Raw genomic sequence first — 18,585 nt, 5'->3', positions numbered from 1 at the left:
TACATCAGACTTTCACGGTCTGACTGAAAGCATTATAAAAATTTGTAAATCTGCACCACAGCCACACACACACACACAGAGAACTCATTCCTGTCACTGGTTGGTTTCAGTCTTAAACTGATTAATCCATAAGTCAGCCAGTTAACTTCAAGACACCTGACAAGGGTCAAGTCTTCTATGCACTAAGCCGACAGGTTTAGTACAGATACAAAATATGCCTTTCCTGTTCCCAACCAATTCTGGCGCCACACACATACAGTATTTTTTCAGTGTCAAAAAGCAGGTTCAACAAGCATAGGGAGTGATTTCCATCTAACTACCCTTTACCAAAGGAAATAAAATCTAGGGACACACTTTTAGGAACACAAACCTGACTCCCCACTAATATAAGGAACATTTACTGAGGCACAGGTAATGTTTGTGTGCACTAACGAAGAATTATTCTTATCTAACACAAAGCAAGAATTATTCTAAAGATAGTAATTTTTGTTTTCATTTTGCATTTTTTTTTTATAAGCATACTGACAATTCACTGACAGGACAAATAAATCTAATTCTCCTCATCCAGACTTTAAAAGATGAGATTTAGAATGTCGCATTAGAATGTATGTGATGGTAACAAAATACTTATTTTTTTAAAATCACACTATACCAATTTTTCTCCATTTTGACCTTCATTATTTTTTACCTCTACTGTGATGAGATGTGTGGTATGTATGTGTCTGTATTTATACAGGAAGTACCATAATCCCCTAGGTGAGATTCATCTAGGAATTGCAAAATGATCACTGAGAGCAATATAGCACAAGGGTATTATGTCCTATAAATCCGTGTCTTTAACTGTCACAGAGAAATTCTGTGTATATACCTAAAGACTACAGACAATATAATTCAAGTTCATTGGTTTCCGATTGTTTTAAACCATTTAGAGATACCACTCTGAGTCTGGGACTCATCACATTCCCCCTTTCCAGGCCTGAGACATAGTTTTAGTTACAGTATAAGAAAATTATAAACAAAGTAGTGTTGATCTCAAACTAAGCAGGGTACACTATAAGGAAGACATGAAGCTAAGTTTTAGGACTGACACAATAATAATAAAAACAATTATAAAAGTCTTTAATCTTTAGAAATAACAAAAAAGCAAAACCTTATCTATTTCCCATTTTCCCTCATCTTTCCCTTACCACAAAATAAGAGAATCTGAAAGATAACAGCAATGTACCAGATAACAGTCCAGGAAGCAACACATTTATTTTGTTTTTAGGCAGAGGGTGCATGCAAAAATCTGCTCTTAGTTATTTAACAGACTTAAAGATGCCCTCTCAACAAGGTACTGTATGTAGTTTTTGATATTCCCTTTTGCGCAGTAGGCAAATCCATGTGCTTTGAAACAAGCCATACTTGCCTTGAGAACAGGAAACCAAAACATGCATGCAAATAAATACTGGGTCTAGATTGGTTAGAGACCACTACTTTGAAGAAACACGTGTCAAAGCATGTATGCAAACAGCTCTATTAAAAACAGGATATATTGTGAAACTCAGTTTTCATTCTTAAGTTTACGCAATGTTTTTATATATGAACACACTTGCAACCCTTCAGCTATTTATTTTGACTTACTGGCTGTCTTCTGCCTGCTCTACCCCCATCGTCCTTCCTTCCAGAGACTGTCTGCTCCTGCACTAAGAAATATGACATAAGTTCCTGTTCTGACTTTTGCTCAGCGTTAAGATCACCCATGGATTACTTAGGGGAGCAATAGAACACTTTTGTTTGAATGCTTGCACGAGATAAGAGAATGCCTGGCAAACACAATGGTGCCAGGTCTGTGTACTTTCAACAAAACAGGTATGCAGAAGAGTGTACATACTTCAGGGAGCTGCTTAAAACAAATCAGTCTGAGACAAGAACTTGGAGAAATTAGATCCTAGTATATCTGTTTCAAACCTCTTCCCCCGTCCTAGTCCCTCCCCCCCCCCCCCCGCCTTGGAAAAAATGTTTATATATAAAGATCTATATAGCACTCAAATATCCCATTAGGATTTTTCAACATTCACCACTTTCTTTTCCCCTCTTTGGAAATCAAGAGATGAACTTCTGTTTCTTGGTGATATTGCATCACTGTAAAGTAGAACATGATTGTTCATAAAAATAAATCACTTCTGTTGTATGTTTAATTCCATTACCCAGACAATTTGATAAAACAATGTTTTCTTCTGCAGCCACGTTAACTAGCTAAATATATCCATTGTCCCCTCCACACAATGAGCATGATTACACAAAACAGACTTAAATATATTACCAAAAGATTCCACATGGCGACTAAATAAAGAAGAAAAATATAGACAAACATTAATTTCCCCTCAAGATCTCCTGACCTGTGTTACACTTACAGTACACTTTGATGTAAACATCTGGAGAAGGGTTTAAGAGTTTTGCAGTCAATGGATATGTTCACCCATATCACTTTTGTAGAAGGTGATTTTTTTGTTTGTTTGTTTCGCAGTTGACATTGCCATTCCCTGGTCTTGACTACTATAAAATACTCTTTAATAGCCAGCACATTATCCGGTCTTTCAGCTACATTCATAATGCAGCAGTGGAGAATATTTATTGCCTCTTACTCCCATAGAAAAAAACTTTAATCAAATCAAATTCAGGCATTCTGTTTTTACATTCAAGATTTAATAGTTCTGCCAATTTCTACTTTCCTGTGTTCATATTGTCACCACTGTCAATAAAACCAGTACTAGTTTCAAGTACAAATACAGAAAAAATACTCAATGTATATAATACTATACAATATTATACATAACAATTATTTATATATAATTGTGTAGTTGTACACATAGAGATACTATTCAATTTGAACCATATATACACAGACATATGCACAGATAAAAATGAAAAGAACTACAAACCAAATTTATTTATTTATTAAAGCAAGCACTGGTCAACAGATGTTTATAGAAAATCTACCCAGTAAAAAGAAAATAAAGAGGTTGAAGAGCAGTCACAAAAGGTTTCTTGACTCTATAAAGGACAGAGGAGTAAAAGAGAACATTTCAACAGATTTGTAGCCAAAATCAAGGATTTCTACATAGTTAGAGGAATATTTTTTTCTGTCTTGAACTTTCCTGATATTTTCATTGTTTTTGTCACAACCTACAAAAATTTAAACTGGTATCTTTGGGACAGAAATTATATCTTTTTTATACAACTGTAGAAGAACATAGAAAGTTTAGCAGAATGGCAGCATTTTAATTGCATTCTGTACTTCTACAACATAAATTGAATGAGAAAAAAATATGCATATGCACAATAACAACTCACTTAGATACTAGTTTCAAAATGGAAATTTAATAAAATTTATGCAAAAGGATAAAGATTTAGCATTCCTAGTAATATTAATTTGCAAACCTGGCTGGGCACCATGGAGGAAAGTTCACCTGGCAGGAAGATAATATGACTAAAAAAATTGAGATTACTATAAAGAACATGACTACATTCAGCTGCATGCTGAACTCAGAACAGAGAGAACTTCTCCCATATGCACAGAAAAAAAAAAATGGAACACAGACATTTTTAAAAAATAAAACAATAAATAATCACCACTAACATGCTTTTAGAGGAACATAGTATGTAACCAAGCCACCAATGAGATCAAAGCTTCTGTCAGCAACTACAATCCTGAAGAATAAATACATGAGAAGACAGGGAGTTGTAGAATGCAAACTATATTCTCTGAGAGGCTATAAATGGAAGCAGCTCTGTTTTTGTTTGTTTTGTAAACCATATCATTAACATCATGTGTACACCTAGGAGCATGTGAACTACCAGCTACCACTGAAACAAACATGACAGCCAATATAGACACAGCATATCTACACAGACTATTAATCTAAATCCAACAACAGTAACAGTACATAAGCTGTAAGAGAAAAGAGTGCTTCCTACAGCTAGCCAGCACTTGGAAATTCTTTTCTGTTTGCAAGTCTGGGTTCTTCCTTCTAAAATGCTCAAAATTCACTAAGTAGAATTTCAGGAATAAGAAAAAGACTTAACAATATTTTGGACCCAAATTTTATGTCATAAACTCTCATGAGGCACAATCTTGCTTATAGGTGACTATCAGAAGACTGATGCTCAGTCCAAAAGTTGGTTCTTCGTCTTCCCTTCTCATAGTAAGCTTATAGTTACTGTCTACTTCTCTGGCCTTCCCAAGTAAAACTCCTAAGATTCGCTGTCTTAGGAGTCTATCCAGAAGTGAATGATCTCTTTGTGAGGCCTCCCAGAAACACTGCTGTCCAACCAAAGCTGACTGAGCAATTCCAAATTCCACTTGACTGATTACAGATTACAGTTTATCTCCTCATGGAGGAGCAGTAGCTAAAGCAAAGACACCTAAATTTTGCACAAGGAATTCCGAACCAGTCCTGCTATACTCAGATCCTTGCTTCTGGGAGAAAAACAAACAAACCACCAACATTTTTCATGCTGTTTTCCACTGCAATTACCTTTTCCATGACTCCAAAAAACATCAGTATCACTCCAAGATGACACTCCTTTTTCCCTCCTGCACATTTTTGTCTCTTTGCATTCACATCTGCTCCCATTCTCCAAGAGAACACCAAGACTATTTCCAAGACTTCAAATCTCCATTGTCAAACAGCAGCAAGAGTCACTTCTGCAGATTACAGAGACAGAGTATTCTTCACTGGACCTCCTATTTGTACAGCAGAGAATCACCATAGTGTGTGGGACACTAGTTTAGGGGCTTCAAAGTTGTTCCAACATTGTGTGACTCTGAGGTACAAGACTAGAAAAACACTGAGAGCTTACAATATCCAAGGTACCTTTCCCTAACTTCCATCTCAGATAATTCTGTTCCTTAATAATAAAACCATCTACATTCCAGGAATGATTTTGAACAATTTACGATTTGATTAAAGAAGGCTGCTCCAAGAATAATCTATACGTAGTAAACTTAAACAGTCAGAACCAGCATCAGTAGAAGAATAACACGTTGACAGAACCTAAGCAATGGAACGAGACAACACGAGAAAAGAAACGTGCGAAACCATATGTACATGTAGCCTGCTCTAAAATATGAAATGTTTCTGGGAAAAAAAAATCATAAAAGTAAACAACTAGAACCAACAATAAATGGTTTGTCTACTTATTAAATATGGAATAGAAACATTCACTGACACATATTTGAAAGAATATGCAAAAACACCATGTATGCAGATACTAGCAAGACAGACAGAAGCCTCAACATCGACAATTCCATCATGTTCCTCAGAATGACTGACAGGTGAGCTGCCAAATTCAGAAGCAGCAGCAAAACAAAAACACTAAATATGTCTTCCTCAATGTTCTCATCAAAATAAATAAATTAATTACTTTATTAATAAAGAGCCAAGAGAGAGTTAGAAGAAGATCAGAGTGCATTGAATTCCTTTTCTACCCATAAAGATTATGACGGTATGATTCAATATCAAGGTAAATAAATTAAAAAAGTCAACTAAATGTTATTATATAAAATCAACTAAATTGAAAAATTTGCATTACAGTCATTGAATTGGTTACATAATAAAACCACAGCTTCAAGGACTGCTACCTTCTTCTGTTTTCTTTTTTTCCATATGAGCTTATTGTTCATCTAACACAGGCCTACTGCACAAAGTCATATTTTTGTCTGTGATAGTTCCACAAACTACTACTGCTCTCTTGGGATTCTTCTTTGTATCAATTAAGGGAAATATAGAAGTCCTAATGCAGAAATTTAACTCTTAAATGAGTCTCTTTGAAATAAAAATGGAATAAGGAAAATGCAGTGTAAAACAAAATGCCCCTGGGCTAATGGGAGCTCCAGCAAAACACACAAGGATTATGGCTATATATACATATATTTTAAAGATCCTCAGAAATTAAATGATTTAAAAGAATTTTTAAACAGGAGCACCTGAATTTGCACAACTTAGAGAAAAAAATTTTGATAAGGGGTAGACTAATGAATAATGTTGATAATAGATGGTCAGCTACACTGGACAGAAATAGCATACATTTAAAAAAAATATATTATTACCTACCTGCTTGCCCTAAGTATCTTTGTGATACGCTTATCTATTAGCAAATACTGTCAACCGTCTCAGGATGTAAAGGTAAGTACACATAGCACAACATACATGTAGGTTGGTTCTTCATGACATGCACACATAGCATGGATTAGAGGCAAGAAACAGCACACAGTTCTTCTGTGGTAGTAATTCACCTTGATCTAATGCTTGTGTAAGAAACCAGAACAGCATACTAAATTTTCAAGCAGAAGACATGGATTAAGCTGAGCTGTTGCTTCAGGTTGGTTTGCTTTTAAAGAATTTAACATTTTTATATAACTCCAAGAACAATGCATTTACTTAAGTCTCTGGGAAGCAATAAAATTAGAATCAATTAACAAAGCATATATATTTTCAAAATTTGGTGTAACAGAAGTAGGAGACATGATGAAGAAGTAATCTTTGGTATCACTTTTTACATTGCTTCTTCTATTATAAATACTAGTCATTTTTTTAGAACTTAGCATTTTCCATTGTTCTATAGTGTTGTTACAAATACATAACAATAATACTTGTAAGAATAGAGTTGTTTGTTTTTTGTTTTTTTGTTTTTTTTTTTCTTTTTAACATACGTATAAATACATATAGAGAGGCATACAACAAAATATATAACCATACATAGTTAATATAAACAGCTACATACCTTTCAAACAATTGCCTATAATGTTAAGGACAGTTACTGATTATGTGAAGTCTGACTTCATACACCTATACAGTTTGTTTATAAGAAGTATGCAAGCTCAGTTCTTAGAGAACAAATATATTTTGTTTGACTCTGTATGTCGCCTTCTTGTCTAGGCAGGAAAAAAAAAATGGAGACCAATGCTGTAATCCTTTCAGAATAAAATGTTTAAATACAAACATGATTGCCATTGTAGACTGTTTAATTTAGAGAGATTGTATTTCAGTTCTGGTTTCGAGAGGTTTGCTGATTTGACTATTGAGAGTACATTTCAATGCTTATCTTAATTGTTTAGATAAGTTTTGTTTAAATTAGGCAGGTGAAAAAAACATGGGTGTGGGATACAGGAAGGTTGAAAAAGACTGGCATTTTACCAGATTATGCTTGTTTTAAACTATAATGCATAGAAGAGCAAACAGTCTCAAAGAACCTGCCAGGGGCTGGTCTTCAGGGAGTGAATTTGAAGCACAAGATTGGTGGTAGTCAAGATTTTTCAAACTAGAAAGCATTACCATGATAACTCTATAAACTCTACTTAAGGCTTGCTACAGCACACAAATGCAAATGATGTAAGACCAATTTAATATTTTTTTTAAAAATTACGTTTTATGCATATTTAAAGGTTTTACTGTTTTCTAGATTGACTTCCTGTCCCTTAAACGTACTTTTAAAAGTGTTTCATGAACACAATTTTTATATAAAACAATCATTGACATATGGATATATTTTACATGTAAGAAATTCTGCTACAGTAAAAAAAAAAAATACAGCTATAAAAATACAATGCTAATTAGTGCTTACTTCAGTATCAGCTTGTACTATGTTTTTGCAATTTCTGGTTAAGGTAGTATATCGTACCACAAGTGTTTCATTTCAAGGTTCTCAAATGGAGACTTGTCACACCTATCAACTGTAACATTTTGGTGGAGGAGACTACTAGAACAGAATATCTGAGGAATATATCTTTAGGATGCTTATGTGACCGTATATATTTACAGTGCGTACATTATAAAAACAAACTGCAAAAACAGATCAGCTGCAGGTGATATGCAATAGGTTTGACATGTATATCTGTCTTCAGAAAGATAACATACAGTTTTGTATTCATGAGTCAAATGAAATAAAACTTGGCCTTCATGGGTGTTAGTACTTGACTTTTGTTTTAGAAACACATATATGCTACTACTTTTTGATCCCTATTTCAATGACATTACATCACTGAGTTCCACAGACTATTTGTGATACTAATGCTGGTAAACGTGATTGACAAAGCATGTATGCAGAATGAGGTAGCATTTCTTACTAAATACAGTTGGAAGAAGTTACTAAGACTTGTCCGGAATCCAAAAAAAAAAATCATACGTTTCAGGATACATGCTAATTTAGACCTTTAATTTTTATTTATTTATTTATTTATTTTATTTTGAATTTTCTGGCTTTTGGGTTAATTCCACCTTAGCTATTTGCATCCGAGTAGCTCAAAGTAAACAAAGCCATGGCTTACTGAGAAGTCCAGTCCATAATCAAAAAGATCAACTTATTTTTTCATGTTTCATAGAGCTCATTTTAAATTATCAAGACAAACAAAATGCAGGATGCAGAGGAAGAGATTTACTTATAATCATCCAATAGATCTAATAAGCAAAGATGAAACCTAGGTTTACAGTAGTGAAAAGTCAAGAATAAATTTAGGTTTAAATTATTCAAACTATAAAAAGAATCATATATTTCTTACTTTGTCATCATAATCACTAGAAGGAACTTATTTTTTATGCAGGATCTCTGAACTGTGTTACTTTGCTCTGTGACCCTGAGTACATCTGAACAGTCCCCAGTCTTTTCATGTTCCTTATGCACATTCCAGTCTTTAATCATTTTTCCAATCCATCATTGAACCTCTTGATTTTTTGATACTACACTAGTTTGAGATAAAGCAACCACAATTCATCCCTCATAACAAAGGCAAGGGTATACTCTAGAGCATTCTGCATGTTGGATAAAGTTAGATGGGCGGATACCAGAAATAGATTTGTCCAGGAAAGGTTTTCTCTACATAAAGCAGCTCACTCAGGATCTTAGTTTTTCTGCTCTCATTTTACCCACAATAAATAGAGGTTCAGGTAGCAATTTAGAATACTTGTTTTAAATGACTGAAGTGTCAACACTAAATCAGTTTAAAACTAACGTATACATCTGCAAAATTACTGGTTCAAAAAGCAGTATGAGAGAGTAACTTAAGTTTTCATGGAAATCTGCTCTCAGTTCTCTGCAGACAATTATATCTTTAACATCATTGAAAATAAAGCTATTAAAAAAATAAATATATTAATTATCAGTGAAGTCCACATGGTTTTGTTAATGAGAAAGTTGCTCTTTCCTAAGCAGACTCAAACTCACCCAAAGAATCGTCTTGATTACATAGTCAATAATCATGATCAATGGCTGATTTAACATTTGTCTCTCTACAGGAGTGACTAGAAGTCAAAACTAGAGGTCTTGCTTAGACAAGAGGTCTAGCTGATGGAACAATGACAAAAAAAAAAAAAAAAAAAAGGAAATAGAATAACCTGAAGTCTCAAGAACCTGTCTTTCTGGAGAATTGTTTATTTAGCTTATACAGAAGAAAGTTGAGAGGCACAGTTCTTATGTACGCCTACAAGAGATGTTTGAAACTAGATCGCTCCATAATTTCAGACCAAAAAAAAAAGTCTGTAAATTAATCTGACTAATTCACTTTGTAAAGAATATTTTAAGTGTTAAAAGTAAGTGAAATTAACCTTTTGAACATTGTTTTGCAAGATACACTGACATCACTTAAAATATTTGTATGAAATCCTAGACTCACCAAAGTCAATAGCAAAACTATCAGCAACTTCAAAGAAAGCAAAGGGTTGAAGGGTCAGAATTTCAGCTGGAACTCGAGATCATTTATATTGTTAAAAGTTCATATTTGTACAGACTAATGGCTTGAGCCAGAAATTAGCAGGCAATATTACATGACTTGTCTTATTTAGTAGCCAGACTAACTGCTCAGAATATTCTTTCAAATTATACAAATTTAGAGTTGAGCTGTGTGTTTGCTAGGTCCTTCTGAAGTTCTCCATTACTCTTCTCTAACATCAGCAAACATAAATCATTTCGTCTGCATGGAACTTTGCTACCTTTGATGACTTACAATATGCATTATAGTGGAAATTCATTTAGCCATGAATATATGCAGTAATTCACATGCAGAAACAAGCTTTCCTTGCTTACGGTTCAAGCTGGCCGGATGTGCACGATGATATAAGTATCTGCAGTAGTAGAACCAGTTAGAAAAATTATATGGAAATTTACATGGATTCAGAAATCAGGCAAGTCCCTATCAACCCATGATTGCAGTATAGTCAATGGTTGTGATCACAAATTGAAGTACAGTTTTTCTTGCTCTAGAATTATAAAAAGAAATCATTTGAGAGGCTTCATTTCAAAAGCAAATTTTCCTTTCCATCTGTTATACGGTAGTATCTCACTAAAATAAAGATTTTAATTTCTTCCGCAAATCAAATTAAAATTTTATTTTTTGTACAACAGAGACCAGTTTAGATGTAGTCTGGTATATTCCATGTCTGCCCAGCCTGAAGTTTGGATAAATACCATGGCCTTCATTGTACTAATGCATGTTAAGTCTTTGACTGAATATTCTGAAGTTACAGTATTAAAGAGCTACAGATGCTAACAAAATGATGTAATGATCTTGTGATATTTAGTCAATGCTCTAAGTATGGTGGGATTATTAAAATAACGCAACAAGATTTTTGGCTAGGTAGAAGACAGATGACACATCTTTACTAACTCAAATCACAATACTGTGATAACTGAGGGCAGAACGATGCATGTTTATGGTTTAAGTTCCATCTTTTTTCACGCTCCAAAGTATTTCTCAAGACCTGGTATTAATAAACTCAACAAAATTACAGACCAGAATTGTAACAGAATCAAAAGGTATGTGGAAAAACAAAATATATATGTCCTAGAAAAAATATATGTTTTTTTTGAATCATAGAATATCTCACATTGGAAGGGACACACAAGGATCATCGAGTCCAATGCCTGGGTCCCCAAAGGGCCACCCAAAATAAGACCATGTTTCTGAGAGTGTTGTCCAAATGCTTCTTGAACTCCGGGAGGCTCAGTGACATGACCACTGCCCTGGGGAGCCTGTTCCAGTGCTCAGCGAAAAAACCTTTTACCTATATTTATTTCAGTATTGTTACTTGATTCAGTCTGCTGATGACTGTAAGACTAGAAAAGGCATTCTATATTGCTTCAGTTCAATACCATTGAGCTATATTATCTGTTTAAGTAGCTAAAGTTATTTGCAGCTTCATAAATAAATAAATAAATAAATTACACTGAAATATAATGCAACATATATCGAATAGGGAGGTTTCCTGCGGAACAGCAGAACAATGGAAATAAATCTTAATCTTTCATTATCCAGAGATCATGACAGAACATGACAAAGAAGAGAAAGAAAGGAAAAGCCAGGAGCATCCAGGAACACTGGCACAATGGCTCTAGCACACACACAAAAAAAAGTATGCTCTCACACTAAACGTTCCACCGTTTTTGCAGTAGAAAGTGATTTTCTAACATCCAACCCTAGTTTCCCAGCCCTGTTTCCTACCCTGTCCATCACGGCCGGATCCAGCAAACTAACCGCTGCCCTACCTCTGCACCATCCCCTCTGCTCCCCGCTCTCGGGGCCGAGATGCGCCGGGCTGAGCCCCGCAGCAGGCCGCTATTGCCACCTGCTGCTGGGAGCGCGGAGCCGCCCGCCGCGCCTCCGGGGGAAGGTGGGCAGCGGCAGGGAAATTCAAAAAAAAAGGGAAGTGCAAAATAAGTGAGGGTAGAGCCAGGTCCCGGGCGGCTCTGTGGTACGCTGCTGTGCAGTGGCCTGTCTGCTGGTGTTTGCAATCGGCACGTTTTTGCTAACCGATGGATGCAATGGATGTTCCACATGAGACCGAAGGAAGATCTTCAGTGCCAGGCGCGTAATAAAAGGTTGAACATGGTGCCATAACTAGCTACTGCAGAAGAGTGGCAGTGAACACTTGAGGAAGTAAGATCAGTAAAAATAAAGTGATGAACTGAAACAGGTTTGCCACGCTCCCTACCCAGGGAGCCTAGGCTGAAATACAAAGAGCACAGTTAGTACCCTGTTACAAATCATTCAGCAGGCATTTTGATAATGACTTCTAAACACTAACAGCCATAATATGCAAGATACAAAACATAACAGTGGAAGGGTTAATCTGAAATAGATATCTGAGATCCGTGCAGAGTGTAGATTTTAGGATATTGCAATTACTACTCTAAGTAGGTAGAAATACCAAGAGTTGAAGCAACACTTGATTCACTTCTGAATGGATTACAAAACAGTGGAAGACACCATAACAATCTTACATGCAACCCCTTTAAAGGGCAGAGAAAAATAATTTTTTTTTTTAAAAAATAACACCCTAAAATTAAGATGAGGAAGCCTGTTAAAAGGATAAAAAGCTTGCAGGTTATAATGAAGCTTGCAAACATTACATTAGTTTCAGAGAAATTAAAAACAAAATCAACAGAAAAATAATCAGAAAAATTCAAAAGCACAGTCTTTTCCTAATCTTTCCATATCCCCAGCGTCTTCTCTCCTCAAAACCACATACATGATTAATCAGAAGAGCATGGGAGACACCTGTAAGTAAACAATACTTTTCAAGAAGTGGAAATCAGCCAAGGAAAATAGAAAAGCAAAACGTGTCATAAGTTCAATGTAAATTGGACGAGAACAAAAAAGCAACTTGCCAAATGCATAAAGCTAGTAATAAAATTGCTTTCAAACACATCTGATGTAGGAAGCCTGACAGGAAACAGTTGGGCACACAGATAATCTGGCTGTAAAAAGAGCACAAAGGGAGAATCAGAAAAGATTAAACAAAGTATTTGTGTTAGGATTCACTACCACAGAAAAGGTCAAAGATGTTGTAATACAAGATCTACATCTCTCAAGTGATGTGTTTCGGGCACCATCTTAAACCGATGAATTTCAGAGCATACAAATGCAGATTTTAAGAGGATTCTAGAGGTGATGCTGGAAATTCCAAACCAGTCAGTCTGAATTCTGTGCCTGGAAAGTGTCCACGTATTATATGGAAGAACAGCTTCTTCAAACACAGAGAAACACAATGTAGTGAGAAAGGTTGCATGTTGTTTTGTAGTGGATACCCATGAGCAACAAATTGAATGGGACTCTCCTAGTGGAATCAACCAAAGCACAGCAGTGGTCAGATTAATACTGGATTTGCAAGAGGCTCCTTCTTACCTAAGGCTTTAGGAAAAAAAAAAAAAAAAAAATGCTGTCATGAGATAAAAAGGAAAGTTTACTTAGTGTAAATATAGAAACTGATTAAGAAAAAAAAAGAAAAAAGAAAAAAGAAATCAACTATAAAAATGAATGATGAATTTTCAAAATAGAGAGTTGTAGCAGTGGGGTCATACTAAGATCTTTGCTGGTTCCTGTACTGTTTAACGAATGTGAGGTAATAATGTTTGCAGTTTAAAGCTAAGTGCAAGCATGTGCAGAAGGATCTCTTTCAATGTCAATACAAGCAAAGTACATGGAAAAAAAAAGAATCCAAATGTAAAAACAGTGAAAGATAAAAAATCAGCAGCCCTTGGAAAAAAAAATCCACTTTTTTCATAGGTTTCTGAAAACACAAGCTCAATGATTAGCAACAGTTAAAGGAAAAACATCAGTAATATAGAAAAATGGAGACTGAAAGAGAAGATATGATACTGTGTCATAGGCACACAGTGCACATAAATATTGAAAATAACTTGCAGAGCTAGCCAAGTTTTTTGCAAAGAGAAGAGAGAGCTATGGATGGTAGACTGGTGACAGGGAAGAACAGAAATATAGGTAGTGTGTGTGAAGGTCTTTCCAACAAAATTTTCAATTTGGTTAGAGAAAGACTACTACTGCATAAAATAAAAATAAAAAAAAAATAAGATAGAGATCTATAAAATTACATGAAATGCAGTCAGTGCCACTCTGTTTTCTCCTCCTTCCTTGCTATCCACACAGGAGATTGTGTACTAAGCTAGACAGATCTTTATTTGGCCTAATACAGTATACAATTTTAATTTCTTTCTTAAGCAAGGAATGATAAGAAGGGAAAAAAAAATGCATACAACTAATGATAAAAAAAGTATGGGTCCATTTTGCAAGTTTTACTGTTTTCATTTTTATTAATTTGGATTAAGATTAGATTCTAACTTCTGTAGACATGAGGCATTTATTTTTTATACATCTGAAAGCATATGTATAAATATATTTAAGCCTAAAAAACACACCACTAAATGTTGTGGCAAGCATCCTTTCCTTCAAAACCTTTCAACTCAATGAAAAAATGTGTGACTAAAGAGCTGCATTACAAAGCGCTATTGCAAGAAGAGATTTGTTCCTGCTTTGTAAGGTCTTAAGTCAATTAATAAGATGTTCATAATGTTAAAATATTTCTTTGATTCAGCAATACATAAAAATATGGCACTGAAGAAGATTCCTTCTTCATTTTGTATTCTGTAAAAATATTTCCATTCTTCCCTGTTTTTGCATGGTACTGATGTGAACAGCAAGCATTTTATTGCTTTTCTACTCAGAATTTCAGAGTCATCCCTCTCACAAGTGACTGACTACACAGTACACAAATAAGAAATAACAGTACCGATTTTTTTTTCTTTGGGTAGAACAGAACTTTCCTGAAACTTTTTGTTCAATGCTGCAAAGTTAATCAGACTTCCAAGAAAAAAATAAAGCATTTCAAATGAAACAACAGACAAACAATGCAGTTACAGTTCTTACATTTCTTACAAAACTTTTCTATTAAATTACATTCATATGTTTTTAACAACAACAAAAATTTTTAATTAGCCAAACTATCCAATGTGGCAATAATTAGTCTCTGCCGATTCAAATATTGTTAAAAATTTCAATTGGCATTACAGAAAAATGTATTTAGTTCTATAAACATATTTTTGAATTGTAAGTTCCAAAAGCGTGTTGCATGGAAACCAAAATTTGGTTCCTTTCTTGATGTGAATATTTCTGTCCTTCATACCTGGATTTGTTGCACATATAGTATATATTAGTAGTATATATTCATTTGCATGTATAGGCAAAAAATAACGGAGGTTGTATTTTTCTTTGACTTCTAACAACTTAACCCCATGGGGCAGCTTTGTTGCCCCATGATCAATGGAATAAGCCTTCAGAATATCTCAGAGGGTAGGTCCCTTCCAGTCCCTTCTCTATCACTACTTGTGACTGGCATTTAATGCTATCAAGGTTCAAGGAAGTGCTAATGCACAAGACAGAAAAAGGCCAAACCAACAAAACTTTTTCTTTGTGGTGTCTTGGAAGGATCTAAACACACATTGGAAAGGCTATCCAAGGGAAATTTGACCCTAGATCTTGAAAAAGTTTTTAAGCTGTCAAAATGCGCAATATTTGATAAAGTAAAAAAAAAAAAAAAAAAAAAAAAAAAAAAGGATTAAGATTCTCAATTAATAAACCAGAACAAGTAACGTTTCTAACTTTGCAATTAACTTACACAGACTATAATCACTTTATGGATCATCCCTTTAAGAAAATGCACACTTGTTACCTTGCCTAAAAACTGATCTATATATCTACTTCAGGACTTTGTATTCTATTCGTAACCTAAACAGACAGAAATTAGAATTTTGGTCATCTAGTTTGTCTTCTAGTTTAACAAAGTCCAAAAAACTTGAACCAATCACGTTATTTTACAACTTAATTTGTTTAAACCGTAAAATGCATTCTGAGAAGATATCCATTCCTGATAAATAATTTGATTCTATGAGTTTAAAGTGATTACATTTATAGACACATATTATTAATGTCCTATTTACAATAAATACTGATAAATACTGATTAGAGTACCTCTGGACCTTTAATATGATAAACTAATGTTGAGTCAGTTTCCAGATTGAGTCATTTTTTCCTGAATGCTTTCCATTTAGAGCATCTCTACACATAGATGTAGACTACATCGTAGTTTAATGAGAGCAAAGAATTCCTGCACAGAACCTTCAAATAATGCAGCATGAGAGATTTTTCCCTCCTCCTCCAGTGAAATTCAGTTAGTGTTTGACAAAGTTTTTCCCAGCTCATCATTTGTGTCTATGTGAGCAGTCAAATAAGAAAACAAAACCAAGATTCTCTCATGTTCATCTATCACAAATAGCCTCATATTAAAGATTAAGCATTTATTTTGTCCATTAACATTGGACGTTCATCCACTTCCTGCACAGTTGTCTTTTGAATTCAGAGCAGAAACTATGTCTGTTGTACACAGTTGTACCTCTGTTAGTAGAGGAATGCAACTTTCAGTAAAATAATCTCCAATCCAGATTAAAAGGTTGGGCTTTAACAATTAGTAGGTGAACCTGCCTACCTCTCCACAGCTCTTTTTCCTTTCTTTCCTTCTCTCATAGTATCACTGACCAACAATGAGTTGAGAGCTGTAACAAATAGCTTTGGTCTTCTGTACTTTTTTTTTCCTCCCTATTATCAGACCAAGACAGGTACCTCTACCAAATTTTGTGGATTACAAGCATCACAGAAAAATAGCTATTATTAAATGAGGATGTCCTTAGAAAGGGAAGGGAGGGGTGGATCTGATGCAGAAGTCTCTAAACTACTTTCAACAGAAATAGGGCAACCAGGAGGCATTATGCAAAGCTTTAGAGAAATAGTTACACTATTGCAGCAATATCAGAAGTAACACAATGCCTGAAATGATAAACCACGTTAAAAGAAACTTACTTAATTGGAAAAGATTACAGAGAAGTTCAAAAGACAGATTTGCGTACGTTGTTTTTGCCAGTCTTCTTCTTTCAACATTTACAAGACGTGTTCAGACAAAGATAACTTTGTTCAACAAAAGATTAATTTCTATTCTGAAAATAAATGCTATATAAAATCTGACTATGTAAGGAATATAACATTTTTATGAAACATAAAATTTGCTTTCCTTCTATTTGACATCTTTGGTTTATTTTATTTTTTTTTCTTCTGCATTTTTCCCTTATGTATTAGAAGTTTTTGCTATTGCTACTGCACTTGTTAACATGCATAAAGATAAAAACAAGCAGAGGACATACTGTATCCTTATAACTAATTGATCAGGGAGGGAACTGACAACTATGTTCTGGGTAACATATAACAATCATTTGGAATTGTAGCTATTTCTTGTGTTTGAAGGTATTTAAGAGACATGCTTAGCATGCAATTATATACTAATATATGGGGTGTTAATCATAGACTACTAAATACAGTTTACTGCAATCTTGTGGGATCTCAAATTTAAGCACAAAAAAAAATAGGAAAAAAATCTGAGCTATAAAGGAAAAATATGTAAGCACTTGTTTGGTATTTCTCAAGCTTTGGCTGTATCATGCTGCCAAATGCATGTGTATTTCCAGTGAGAACATAACACTGGATAGGATAAATGAGGGAGATCTGTGGTACAGTGAACATAAAAAGCAAGCAAACTATCGGGATTAAGTGTTTTGCATAGTTGATAGGTGTATAAGGAATAGGTGTCAGTAAAATGTTGCATGAAACCAGAGAAACAGTGAGGACTAATTTTCATACTAATAACAGAAAAATAGCATTGAATTTAAAGAGAACATTTCTTACAATTCCTACAGTTTCTAGCCTAGACTGGGCTAGAAACTTAGCTGGAAGTTCTGTTAGTAATTAGAATTAAAGAAAAAAAAAAAAAAAACAAACAACAACAACAAAAACTCAAACAGAACATAACAAAAAGAACAAGAAATCAAACCATCCTACTCGACAGCACTACTAGAAACATGTACTAGAGCTCAGTACAAATACGCTCTGCTCCTTCCACACTGTAAAAATATTTAAACAGCAGCCAGGATTTTGGAGTTTGTTTTACTAATCCCAACGCAAAGTCAGGAGCAAACAAATGCAATTCTTCCAGCAGACACTTAACAATATCATCACCATCATCATCAAAATCTATTTAGCTAATAGTGCAGTAGTCTAAGATCTTCCATTCAATGACATCTGATCACACATGCACAAAAAAGTCACTAAATGTTCTAGATCATTTTAAAAAATCCAAAATTTTCAAGTTTCCAAAACAATCTTTCAAAGATTATTTTTACAGACAATATTTCACCTATGTTTTTTTAACTCCAATATTAACCAACCAAAAAACCCACCAACCTTTAGAACATTAGGCCAGGTTTCAAGGTATTTTTAGCATTTTAATTAAAAACAGTGTGGATTAAAACTTGAAATCATAAATGTATTAGGTGAACTCATAGCAATTGTTTTCCCTTCTGTTCCTGTAACATTTTGAAATTTGTCTAAGCTGTTAGAAAAATAAAACACAATAGCATGCAAACCAAGGAATATCAGGTTGAATACCACACTGCGTTGAAATACTCTCCCTCTTTCTGGGTATTTTTCTAGGTCAGTAAAAACAAACAAATAAAAATCCCTACAATTTTTCTGCAATTCACATATTTTTATATTAATTAACTCTACTTCCACCAGATATCCTTTAGATGTAATAAAAAAGATATTCAGAAAAATGCCTATGAAGAAAGTTTCCTGGTGCCACAAATAGTCAAAGTGGGAGAAAAATGTTTTGTTTGACTGGCTTTCAGATTCACAAAAATAAAAAAAAAAAT

At 34.4% G+C, this 18,585-nt stretch overlaps 1 protein-coding gene across 3 annotated transcripts in view; it reads right to left on the bottom strand.

The window, feature by feature from the left end:
* Positions 1 to 18,585, bottom strand: part of FMN2 (formin 2) — a 160,697-nt gene that overhangs the window by 71,353 nt on the left and 70,759 nt on the right. The gene's annotated exons all lie outside the window — the stretch shown is intronic.

The sequence above is a fragment of the Anas acuta genome, chromosome 3 (assembly GCF_963932015.1).
Source record: "Anas acuta chromosome 3, bAnaAcu1.1, whole genome shotgun sequence".
In the NCBI taxonomy this organism is placed as follows: domain Eukaryota; kingdom Metazoa; phylum Chordata; class Aves; order Anseriformes; family Anatidae; genus Anas; species Anas acuta.
The sequence above is the reverse complement of the archived record's forward strand: the minus strand, read 5'-3'. Positions and strand labels throughout refer to the sequence as shown.